The sequence below is a fragment of the Vulpes lagopus genome, chromosome 9 (assembly GCF_018345385.1).
Source record: "Vulpes lagopus strain Blue_001 chromosome 9, ASM1834538v1, whole genome shotgun sequence".
Lineage (NCBI taxonomy): Eukaryota > Metazoa > Chordata > Mammalia > Carnivora > Canidae > Vulpes > Vulpes lagopus.
This window is the reverse complement of record NC_054832.1, coordinates 265,924-278,421: the sequence shown is the minus strand read 5'-3', so window position 1 is coordinate 278,421 and position 12,498 is coordinate 265,924. Positions and strand designations below refer to the sequence as shown.

The 12,498-nt window shown below is 54.9% G+C and overlaps 1 protein-coding gene across 5 annotated transcripts in view; it reads right to left on the bottom strand.

Annotated features, from left to right (window-relative positions):
* The window catches only part of ARHGAP39 (Rho GTPase activating protein 39), a 91,917-nt gene that overhangs the window by 46,386 nt on the left and 33,033 nt on the right, over positions 1-12,498 (bottom strand). For 3 of the 5 annotated variants that reach the window (XM_041768719.1, XM_041768722.1, XM_041768724.1), the window contains exon 1: positions 11,421-11,511. The exons of 1 other annotated variant lie outside the window; for it this stretch is intronic. The gene's annotated coding sequence lies outside the window, so the exon portion shown is untranslated. Of the gene's footprint in view, positions 1-9,254; positions 9,342-11,420; positions 11,512-12,498 lie in introns of those variants that run through there. One more of the 5 variants, XM_041768721.1, reaches the window with a different exon arrangement.

The window sequence follows — 12,498 nt, the reverse complement described above, 5'->3', positions numbered from 1 at the left end:
GCTCACGGGACACACACACAAACACCCCGAGCCGTGGCCCCGGCCGCCCCACGGAGCGCTGTTCCGGACGAACACCTAGACCAACGTCGGAGTGTCAGAGCGATCAGGCAGGTTCAGGATCTCAACCAGGCAGAAGCAACCACTGGCCACGAAGAAGACTTAAGGAGTGGGCCGGGGTAAGAGTCAGAGCCCGTTCATCGACACACGCGGGGAGGCAAGGAAGCCCAGGGCGGCGACGCCGGCGCGGAGGGCCACGCCCCGGGCACACAGAGCTCCTCGAACAGGGCAGACGATCCACTAGAAAAACAGACGAAGCCAAAAGTGTGAACACACACTTGACAAAGTAACGGCATCGCTGCGGCTGATGATCACGGGGAGCGGGCGACCCCGGGGGAAGGCGGAAGCACGCGCGGGTCAGCCCGGAGGGGGCCGAGCACCTGGGCGGACCACCACGCTCCCCACCGCAGAGGGACCCCACGTCCCCGCGGCGAGGCACAGAAGCCAAACTCGACCCGACACACACCGCGCGACGCCCTCTCACGAAGTTCAGCCTCATGCCCGGCAGTGGGGGCCCGACGGGCAGTGCTGCCTGGGGTCCCCCCTGGTGCCATCGGTGCGAGCTCAGGAGCTTCATGCCCACGCGCTTACGTCTTCTGCACACAGGCCTCACCTCAGGAGAAAGGCTGCAAAAATGAGGAGCAAGAGTATCATGGGGAACCGGGATGGACCCCCCCACCCTGCACAGGGGACTCACAGATCCCAAGACACTATCCAAGGGAAAACAGAACAGATTCAAAGTCCCAGGTGGGGCACAGCTGGCCAGAGGCCCGCGGAAGGAGACCGTAGGCCCAGAAAGAGGGTGACACCACAGGTCAACCTGACCGTGCCGGGCTCGTGGCTGCTGAGATGCTCCCAGCCTCCTCCTCGCTGACACTCCAACATCCATACAACTTTTATGTAAATACTTAAAACTATTAGGAATGCCACTTAAAAAAAATGAGGGGCACCTGGGTGGCTCAGTGGGTGAAGCATCTGCCTTCAGCTCAGGTCGAGATCTCAGGGCCCTGGACGGAGCCCCGGGTCGGGCTCCCTGCCCAGCGGAGTCCTGCATCTCCCTCTCCCTTTGTCCCTCTCCCAAGCTTTTCAAATAATAAAATCTTTCTAAAAAATTTTTTTAAAGATTTTATTTATTTATTGAGACACACAGAGAGAGAGAGAGAGAGAGAGAGAGGCAGAGAGAGAAACAGGCTCCATGCAGAGAGCCCGACATGGGACCCGATCCAGGGTCTCCAGGATCATGCCCTGGGCTGCAGGCGGCGCCAACCGCTGCGCCACCGGGGCTGCCCTCAAATAATAAAATCTTTAAAAAAAACTCAAGTACTTCTAAGTCCTTGTCTGAGTGGAAACTTGTGTGGCTTCGACATCACAAAAAAAATACCAAGCAGTAAAAATTCTGAAAAACTACAAAGTATCGACCATAACCTGAAACTCACATCAGCGCCCCCCGGTCCGCATCCCCCCCTTTCAGGCCTTGTCTCATCCTTCAAGGCCGCAGCGGTTGGCAAGGATGACCCGGGAGGCATGTGACTGGCCCTCCTTGCTCCAGAGTCGGCCCCCTGCCCCCCAGAAAGCCTCCTCCAGCCCCGAGCAGAGGCCTCGGTGACCCCAGGGCCCTGGGTCTGAAATCACACACCGCCAGCCCTCCCAGCTGTGCTCTTCACTTCTGAAACTGCTGTCATTATTCTAGGTCGTCTGCGTTTCCCTGCGAGCTCCTTCTGGTACCGTCTTTGTCTGGTCTCGGTATCAGGAGAAGAGCAGCACAACCAACAAAACCAATCTTCTCAATATTCTGGGCAAGTCTGTGTGGACCACCATCCGGTCCTCAAGTGTGTGCAGGATCCACCTGTGGGGCCGTCTGGGGCGGAGTCTTCTTTGTGCAAGGCTCGTGACTACAGATTCAACTGTAGCAGACACGAAGCTCACCAGGTCTTAAACTTGAGTCTCCTTTAGTGGTTTTGCCCTTCAAGGGGTCTGTGCGCTTCGTGCAAGCTGTTCCATCTACGGCACAAGGCTCGCGGGCCATTCTCCTGCGATCTCTTTAAGATCAATATAACGTGCAGTGATGCCGTCTCTTTCACTCCTGACATTAAGTTCTCTTCACTCTCTCATGTCATCTGGCTGGCCGGAAGTTTTTCAATTTCACTGATCTTTACGTTAAAAAAAACAAAAAACAAAAAAAAACGTTTGGCTTCATTAGTTTCCTGTCTTGTGTTTCTGCTTTAATTTTCACTGTCATCTTAAGTATTTCCTTTTCTTTGCAATCCTTTGGATTTAGTTTGCTCTGCTTCTTTTAGTTTAAGGTAGAAATTGAGTGCTTTGCAATGTTTTCAAATTCCAATCTGGGGGCAACCCCGGTGGCTCAGGGGTTTAGCGCTGCCTTGGGCCCAGGGCGTGACCCCAGGTCCCGGGATCGAGTCCCACGTCGGGCTCCCCGCAGGGACCCTGCTTCTCCCTCTGCCTGTGTCTCTGCCTCTCTCTCTGTGTCTCTCATAAATAAAATCTTTTTAAAAAATAAATAAAATAAAATTCCAATCTGAGACAGGCATTTGGTGTCGTAAAGCCCCCGGTAAAGCACAGCTTCTCTGGCATCCTGCAAATTCTGACTCTGTTTACAATTTCATCCAATGCTTCCCAATTTCCCTTTTGGATTCTCCTTTGACTCATGGATTACACAGACGTATCTGATTTTCTTTGCTGACAGTTGGTGATTTTCTGACATTTTTGTGGGTTTCTAACTTAATTCCACTTTTGTCCAAAAAACTTATGATGCAGACAAATGACTTATCTTGGCCGACATTTCGAACACACTGGAACAGCACGCTGCTGGTCCAACCGGGTCAGGGGGGCTGAGAGCGCCAGTACCAATCCTGTTTACCTAGCTTCCGACGACTAAGAAAACGGCACGGAGAGTAGCAACCATAACGGCAGATCTGTCTACTTCTCCTTGCAGTTCTATCGGTTTGTGTTCCCCGTTTTGTAGCTCTGCCATTAGGAGCAGGAAACTTACACTGTCTTCTCGGTGAATTCAACTCTTTATCATTATTAAATATCTTTATCTGGTGGTTTCCTCAGCTCTGAAATCAGTGTATTTGCTATTATTACAGCAGCTTCCGCTTTCTATTAGTGTTAGAATTGTACATCTCTTGCCTTCCTTCTACTTTTAACCTATTTGTGTCTTTGTATTTAAAGTGGGTTCACTGCAGCCAGCATATATTTGGGTACTGTTTTTTCATGCTGACAATTTCTGCCTTTTACAAAGACGTTTTTATTTGAGAAAAACAGCAAGCGCGTGCACACGCACACAAACTGGGAGAAGAGCAGAAGGAGAGAACCCTCGAGCCGACCCTGAGATCATGACCTGAGCTGAAATCAAGTCTTGGATGCTCAACCGGTGCCACCAAGGTGTCTGCCTTTTAAGTGGGTGTTTAATCATCTAGATTTGTGATTGTTGACATGGTTAGGTTGAAATCTACCATCTTGCTACTGTTTAAAGTTTGTCCCATCTGTTATTTCCCCTTTCTTCTTTTTTTTGCCTACTGCAGGGTTAAGTATCTTACGAAATTCAATTTTATGTCTACTGTTAACCTATCAGCTGTAATTTATTGTTTTGCTATTTTAGTAGATGTTTTGGGGTTGGTGTCCGTATTTATCATAATCTGCCTTCAAGGAAAATCACACTCCTTCAGGGGATCCCTGGGTGGCTCAGCGGTTTGGCACCTGCCTTCAGCCCAGGGCATGATCCTGGGAACCCGGGATCAAGTCTCACATTGGGCTCCCTGAACGGAGCCTGCTTTTCCCTCTGCCTGTGTCTCTGCTTCTCTCTCTCTCTGTCTCTCATGAAGAAATAAATAAAATCTTTAAAAAGAAAAAAAGAAAATCACACTCTTTCAAGTATACAAGTTTGCCATTTCTTCTGTGCCATTCTCGTCATACGTTTTATTCTATATACATTATAACCACCCCCACCCTTGAAACTTTGTTTTCCTTGTCACTTTTATTTAAATTATCATCTCTCTTTTTTAAGGATTTTACTTATATGAGAAAGAAAGAGAACACGAGCAAGGAGGGAGAGTGAGGAGAGGCCGACTCAACCGAGCAGGGAGCCTGACGTGGGACTTGACCCCAGGACCCCAGGATTATTATGACCCAAGCCAAAGGCAGATGCTCAACCCCCTGAGCCATATCTTAAATAATATCTCTTTTTTTTAAAGATTTATTTATTTATTTATCATAGACAGAGAGAGAGAGAGAGAGGCAGAGACACAGGAGGAGGGAGAAGCAGGCTCCATGCCCGGAGCCTGACGTGGGACTCGATCCTGGGACTCCAGGATCGCGCCCTGGGCCAAAGGCAGGCGCTAAGCCGCTGAGCCACCCAGGGATCCCTTAAATAATATCTCTTAGAGAGATTTAAGTAATAAGACAGCATCTATGTATCATTTTATCTCTATTTTAGCCATGTGGCTGCCATTTCCAGGGGTCTTCAGTCTTTTGGGTAGATCCAGATTTCCACAAGGTCTCATCCCTCTGCCGTCTGAAGCTTTTAGAACAGTTCCTGTAGCACTACTTGCGGGGAAGGTCCGCTGGCAACGAATTCTTCCAGCTTTTGTACATCTGAAGTATCTTCACGTCACCTTCATCTAACAATGGATGTACCTGGCACAGAGTTCCAGGCCGGCTGCTCTTGGGCTCCTCACCTCCTCACCCACACTCTCCGCACAGCAATCCGCTATTGTCCGTGACGTTGCTCCTCTGGCTGTATTAGGTCTTGTTTTCTGGCTGCTTTTAAGGCTTTTCTCTTCATCACTGTTTTTGAGCAATTTGATTATGATGAACCTTATGTGACTGTACTTGGTTTGTTAAGATTGTTCAGGTCTAGAGTTTTCATCAAATTGGGAGGCATTTCAGCCATTATTTATTTAGACGGGTTTTCCGCATCCTTCCCTTACCACTGGGAGTGGCAATCACACAAGTACGAGTCTCTCCCAGGTGTCCCGCAGCTCAGTCCGCTCTTGTTTATTCAGGAGTACTCCCCCTCCTTGTTTTAGTCTGGATCGTTCTTACTGCTCTGTCAAGTTCACTGTCCTTCTCTTCTGCAGTGTCCAATCTGCTGCCAGTTCCACGCAGGATGTTTTATGTTCATTTAGTCTCAGCTCTGTAAGTTGAATTTGGATCTTTCTGCATTTCACCGTCTTTACTTCACTGTGTCTCTACTCAATGTGTCCCGCGTCTCCTTTAGCTTTCTTTTTTTTTTTTTAATTTTTATTTATTTATGATAGTCATACAGAGAGAGAGAGAGGCAGAGACACAGGCAGAGGGAGAAGCAGGCTCCATGCACCGGGAGCCCGATGTGGGATTCGATCCCGGGTCTCCAGGATCGCGCCCTGGGCCAAAGGCAGGCGCCAAACCGCTGCGCCACCCAGGGATCCCTCTCCTTTAGCTTTCTGAGCACATGGAATACAGTTATAATAACTTTTCAATTCCTATAAATATTCTTGGGCTCTGTTTTGGGATCCAGTTACTTGGAAACCACGTGAAACCTTTGGCTCTTGTTCCTAACTTGGGTCAGGGGCACCAAAGCAGTATTTATTCTATGGCTGGTTACTCTCCCCTGAGTAGACTGGAGGTTCAGCCAGCCTCGAAACACAGCACCCTCTGCGCTGTTCTGAGGGCTCTGGGCACCATCCCTCTACCCCTTGTGTGGGATCCTCCGTCTCTCAGCTTCCTCAGGTCCACGTGCTGACCGGCACGCTGTAGGAAGCTAACGGTTCTGTCCCACGACCTCCGAGTGCCCTCTGCTTGCAGCAGTCTGTTCTGCTGCCCCCCCCCCCCCCAAATTCCATCGCCACGGCCACCAGACTCCAACTCCATCTCCTGAACTCAGGGCCTCTGCCAGACCCTGCATCCCTGCAACACGACCTGGAAACTCCCCTCATGCAGCAAACCAGGAAATCATTGGACTTACCCTGTTTGACTCTCACACCCAAAATTTAGAAAACTAGGGTTTCTTTCTTTCTTTTTTTTTTTTTTTAGATTTTATTTGATAGAGGGCAGTCCAGGTGGCTCAACAGTTTAGTGCTGCTTTCAGCCCAGGGCGCGATCCTGGAGACCCGGGATCGAGTCCCACGTCCGGCTCCCGGTGCATGGAGCCTGCTTCTCCCTCTGCCTGTGTCTCTGCCTCTCTCTCTCTCTCTCTGTGACTATCATAAATAAATAAATAAATAAATAAATAAATAAATAAATAAATAAATAAAAAGATTTTATTTGATAGAGAGAGAGAGCACACAAGCAGGGGGAGCAGCAGAGCGGGAGGGAGAAGCAGGCTCCCCACTGAGCAGGGAGCCCGACATGGGGCTCTATCCCAGGACCTGGGATCATGACCTGAGCCGAAGGCAGACGCTTAACCAGCTGAGCCACCACGTGCCCCAGAAATCTAGGGTTTCATAAATATTATCCAGCTTTTTATTAGTTCCTTGTGAGAGGGTATGATTCCTGTTATTCCACCTTGTGAACATGAGGAAGTCCAGGTACTTTTGCTTAGTAATCCCTAATTACACAAATAAAGCATTACAGCTTTGATATTTAATTTCCCTCCCTCACCAGGGGGTAAGCAGCATGGGGGCAGAGATGGTATTTGTTTTGTTGACCACTGCATCCTTGACACAGAGTAATCAAACATTTACTGAATAAACACACTCCTTAATCACTTGGAATGTATCTTGACACACTGTATAACTAAGGACTTACAACGTTTGTTCTAGGCTACAGTGATGTAGGATCCTAAATATACGATAATCTGGAAAACACAAAACTGTATTAGTGGCACAAAGATATAGCAACTACTAGTGACTCGGGAGGGAGGAAGGTTGAATGGGTGACCCTGTGGATGTCTTGGGTGGGGGGTGAAACTACTCAGAACAATACTGCCATTATGAATAACTGATACTATGCGTTTGTCAAAACCATGGAAATTTACAGCAAAAAGAGTAAACTTTAACATATACAAGTTTATAAGAAAATAATTTAGGAGGTCAAGGGTTCTCAAGACACAATGCAGTATGGGACAGAACAATCTACCCATATTGCAAACAATGGAGTGGAAGGAAAAATGCTGACCTGAGTAACTTTTTTTTTTTGACCTGAGTAGCTTTATTTATTTTAAGATTTACTTATTTGAGAGAGAGCGCATGCACGCGGACACTCACGTGCACAAGTGGAGGGGGGGAGGGACAGAGGGAGAGAATCTTTAAGCAGACTCCCTGATGAGTGCAGGGCCTGTGGTGGGGCTCGATCCCACGACCCTACTGAGCCACCCAGGCGCCCCTGACCTGAGTAACTTTAGAAATGAGCAAGGATTTAAGGAAGAACGGTAATTTGACACGGTCTCGTTGATAAAGTCACTTCCCAGGAGTATGGGTCTCCAACTCTGATACAACTACCTGTGTACATGGGAAAGGAACAATTCAGCAAAAGGATGGCAGGTGACAGGTAGGCATGGGGAGGAGGCTGGGATAACCCACGTGGTGAGGAGCAAGGGCAGACGAGAGTCAGAACTCCCATTCAATGTAAAACACATACGGGTAACTACACCAGGAGAGATCTGTGTGCGGGTACACAGGTCAGTGTGCTCAGACGGCCGTGCGGAGAGGTATGTGTGCGCACCCCGTACACAGGTCAGAGGAGGGGTGTGCGCACACACAGATCAGTGTGCTCAGACGGCCGTGCGGAGAGGTATGTGTGCGCACCCCGTACACAGGTCAGGAGGAGGGGTGTGTGCGCGCACAGGTCAGTGTGCTCAGACGGCTGTGCGGAGAGGTATGTGTGCGCACCCCGTACACAGGTCAGGAGGAGGGGTGTGCGCGCACACAGGTCGGAGTGCACACACAGACTTCCTGGCTCTGCCAGCTGAGGACCTACGCAGCAAGGATCACACCCAGGGCCCAGTTCTTGCTCCAATAAGAGGTCCCGGGAATCCTTGGAGGAACGGCTGAAATCCCCGGGGCAGGAAAAAGGCACGAGTGTGTGGGGTCCCAGGGAGGCAGGCAGGAAGAGCTAAACCAGAAACACCGCCGCACAGGGATGGGGTCTGTCACGGGGCTCTCGAGGACCAAAGCTGGAGCCGTGGGGACGAGTCCTATTAGGTGATAACACAAAGTATAAAGGAACACGCCCAAGTGCACACCGATACGGACGACTGGCTGAATAGAGGAGTGGGGGAGCGGGCTAGCGTCCCTGCCGTCGCCGGCCCGGGCCACGCTCTGCCGCCCTGCACGCGAGTGCCCACCGCGCCTGTCCATCCGGGGCGCAGTGGGGAGCACCTGCACCGCCCTCCGCCAGGCGGGGCGCCCGTCCTGGAGCCGAGCTGGCCCAGAACAAAGTCCTGGAGAGCACCGGTCCTTGCCGCCCCCGGAGCGGGGACGAGGCAGGCGGCACAGCGGCCTCGGCCCCCCACGGCCCCCTCCGGGCATGGGGCGCGCTCCACTCGCTCTGTGCAGGCCCACGACGCGCCCGCCCGTGTCCAGAGCCCGCACCCTGCAGGACGCGCTCCTCAGCAGCCACGGCGGCGGGCCTTCACCTTCCTTCCTCGGCTCCACGGCCGCGTCCCCTCCTGCTACCTCGTCTTTTCTTTGAGCTCTTTTCTCTTTAGCATCGTGACATCTCGGTTTCCCAGTAAACAGAACACGCTCTGTCCGCCCTCTGCTGGTTCTCCTGTTTTCCTCCCTCCCTAACTGGGCTCCTTCCCTTTCTTTCCTTCCCCGACCCTCTACGTAAAGGTGCACATCGGCTCCTGATTCCTGCTCATCTCTGAACAAAGGAAAGACAGCCGCAAGCGGGGTGCGTCATTCCAGAACACTCTGCTGCCACAGTTTTGCACAGGCTCTGCCTTGAAGTGAGTTTCTGGTATTAAAACTTTTTTTTCTTTGCAAGTGACAGAAATCCAGCTCAAACGGAGAGCAGAGAGGCCCGCCCGTCGCCTGCTCGGCCTGCGCTGGGACCGGCCGCGGAGGCGTCTCCCGAGAGGGCTGTGGAGCCGGGGCTGCGCGTGGGCCCCGTCAGGGCCGGGCAGTGGCCGCACGCGCCCGTGGGGCCCCTCGGCCAGGAGCCCAGGCCTCTCCTCCGCCCCCAGCCCCGGGAGTGACCCCGGGGCCCGGGGCTCGTGGGAGGTGCTGGCGGAGCCCGTGCCCGCCGCAGCTCACCTCCTGCTGCCCGGCAAAGCGTCACGTCACACCGCGGGTGGCGTCCCTGGAACCCGCCAGGAAGGACGAGCTGCAGGCCCATCAGAGCTTCGGCTCCCGCCCCCCTTCCCCGCTGGGCAGCATCCTCCTCCGGCTGCTGCTGTTCCTTGGATTCACTGGAGATTCAATCTCATTCTCTATTTTTCATCCGTTTTGTCCATTTCAGAGAGTTTCAGGGAGGGAAGTAGAATAAACAAGCCTTGAGTCAGCCACCGTGTCCAGAAGGCCCAAGTGCCACTCTCAATGCTGTTTTTAATAAGTTTTCCAAGTTCTGAACAATGCGGGCATCTCAGTTTCATGTTCTGAAAGCCTGGCTCTGAGCTGGAGGCACAATGGCCCATTCTCCACACTCAGTGACCAGGACAGGCTGGCATTTCCCGCTCGCGCCTCCCGCACGGCTCTTCTCATCGACCCCCCGCCAAAGAAGGGGCCACACTGTCACAGTTAAAAAACCGTGACCCGACCTGCCAGTCATGGCATCAACTTGTGGGTCAGGACCAGCTCTTCAAACTTTTCTGGGAAAGGATGTCAGGCCGCGCCCCACACAGAAAGGACACTTGTTTGGAGCCACTTGGTTGCAACACAGAGGGAGTCTCTGAGGGGGGTGCTGTTGGCCCAGTACTTGGACGGCGGCCCTGGGAACACGCCTGACCCCCGCCTTGCCATGGGAGGAGCTGGCCGCACAGCCCCCCCCAATCCCTGCGGCCCTCACCGGGTCCCCCTCATCCAGGGCTGGTCTCACCAGCAAGACTGCATCGTGGCCCCTGGGACCATTTACAGAGAACAAAGTACGCATCACACGTTCACGAGCCAGTGGTCAGAACAGAGAAGTGGCCCTGCGACCAGAACTGCCTGGGTCCCCACTCATTCCCCACACCCTCCACGAGCACGGGTGACCCTACTGGGTCTGAGAGGGCGAGGACAGCTGGAGGAGGGCTTTGTGACCAATGGGCGCAGCTCAGGGCCTGCGGTCACCCTCCCAGGGTCCCCAGGCTGGGAGGCTCCACCCGGGGCTCACCCCGGCGGCATCAGTGAGTCTGGGACGGCAGCCCGATGGGGGATGGACATGTTTTTATTACTTAAATCTCAGTTGTTTAAAAATACACTAAACTGGGGGGCCCCTAAGTGGCTCAGGGGGTCCACTCCTGACCTCAGCTCGGGTGTCGACCTCAGGGCCCCGCGTTCAGGCCCCGTGCTGGGCTCTGCTGGGCGTGGCGCCCACTTAAAAAAAAATACGCCAGAGCCAGCACGAGGCCCTCCGCTCACTACTGGTCCCCAGCGCCTCCCGCGCCGCTTCGCGAGTCAACAAACAAGAAATGAACGGACTCACTTCGTAGCAGAAGTCTACTTTTGAGTGAAAATACGGCTTCAGAGTGTGAAAGGCAGAGGAGCATGGGAAGCGCCCTGGCCGGAGCCTCTCGCAGGTGCCTCCCCTCCCTCCTCTAGGGCGTTGGTGAGGTCAGTGAGCTCGGTGAGGTGGCACCCAGGACACATGCTGCCCACCAGCAGGTCGACCTCAGGAGGCTGGGCTCACCTCGGGCTACAGACCCGAGCAACAGAGCAGATGTGGGGAAAATAACCCACAAATGCTGCAGATGCCTGGAAATACGTCTGCGTGGCGTGGGCTCCGTGGCGCCCGGTCCCAGCCTGGAGAGGCCTCGGCCCCGCACCGGGCGGTCTCCAAACGCCTTCGCACGCGGGTTGTCTCTCCACCTGCTTTCGTTCATTTCTCTACTTTTACGCCCTGCTTTTGTCATCTGCACAGATTTTTAAAATAGTACCTTCTGCAGAACGGAATGTTTTTGTTTCTATTTGTGGTTCTGGCAACATTCCTCAGAAAGTCCTGACACCTGTACCTCTGCAGATCCCGCTGCTTCCTGGGGAGCCTCCCCCCATCTGCGAGGCGCAGGACTCCCGGTGCACCTGGGGGAGCAGCCGAGCCCAGCCCCTCCGGGCCTGCTCCTCCCTCCAGGGCTGGCTGGGCAGGGCGCCTCACCAGAGACGTGCACCCTGGGACTGTTCTCAGGAGCACGTAAGGGGAGGCCGCAGTTCGGGGCGCTGTCCTAGGCCGGCGTGTGAGCGCCCTGCACCTGACCCGAGACGCCCCCAGCCCTGCAGGTCCCTTACCTCGGCAAGGCCCCCGCGCCTCCCGCACGCAGCACCCAGGGCCGTGCGGACGGACAGCTGCTCTCCTCCCCTCGGCAGACGGCCGCCCCAGGCTCTGCAGGTCCGGGAGCCCGCCGGGCCAGGTCGCAGCCAGGGTGACACGCTCCCCAGGGCGAGGTGCACCCGTGGGGAGAATGGTGCCTGGCGCTCAGGGAGGGTGCCAGCAAGGCCCGTGTGGCCTGGACTGCCGGGTCCTGCTCCCACTCAGGGCCTCGCAGCCTCACCTCCAGGAGAGCACAGCACAGCGCAGACGGGGAGCATGTGGCGACCCCAGGAGTCCTTGGCCAAGATCTGGCAGCTGCATGCACGTCCACCCCCGTGGACCCTCACCCCATGTGGCGTGGCTGTCCTGCCCGCCCCTTCAGGAGCCGACCTGCAGCCTGGTGGGGCAGCCAGTGGCCTTGGGCCTCCAGCCGCACCCCCCCGCCCAGGGGCAGCTGCTCGCTCCTTTCCACCCCACGCTGCAGGAAGTTCCGGGCACGAGTGGGCGACGAGGCTCTTGATTCCAACTTCCTACACCAGCCCCGGAACAGAAGACGCTCTGTGCCGGCTCCTGACGGGGGCTGTTGGGAGAATGAGCCCCAGGAAGCTGCAATCTGCTCCTGGTGCCCAGCAACACGCGTCACTCCGCGCCCGGCACCCCCACCCGGCGTCCACGGCCACCACGGCGTCCGCAGGCCAGGGCCGCACCCGCATGCTTCTCCCCGCTCGCCAGGCACAAGCTCCAAGCCCCCGGCCCCCCACCAAGCCCGCCCGGAATGACGTCCACGCCCGTCCCGGCGGGGGCGGTGACTGCAGGCAGCCACACAGCCACAGCCTCTGGGCGCCCTCGGCCCGGGGACACGGAGCCCATCCGCACTCCCGGTTCTCGCTGCGTCCAGACAGAAAACCTCCCAGGAGGCGGGCCTGCCGGCCCCGGCCTGCACCCCGGGCACGGGCACCAGCCGCTCTCGGGGGCAAGCAGGCACTGTCCCCCCGTGCGGGGCCCGGGCCAGCTGCTGCCCCCACTCGCGCTCTGGGAGCCTGTGTTCTAGGACAT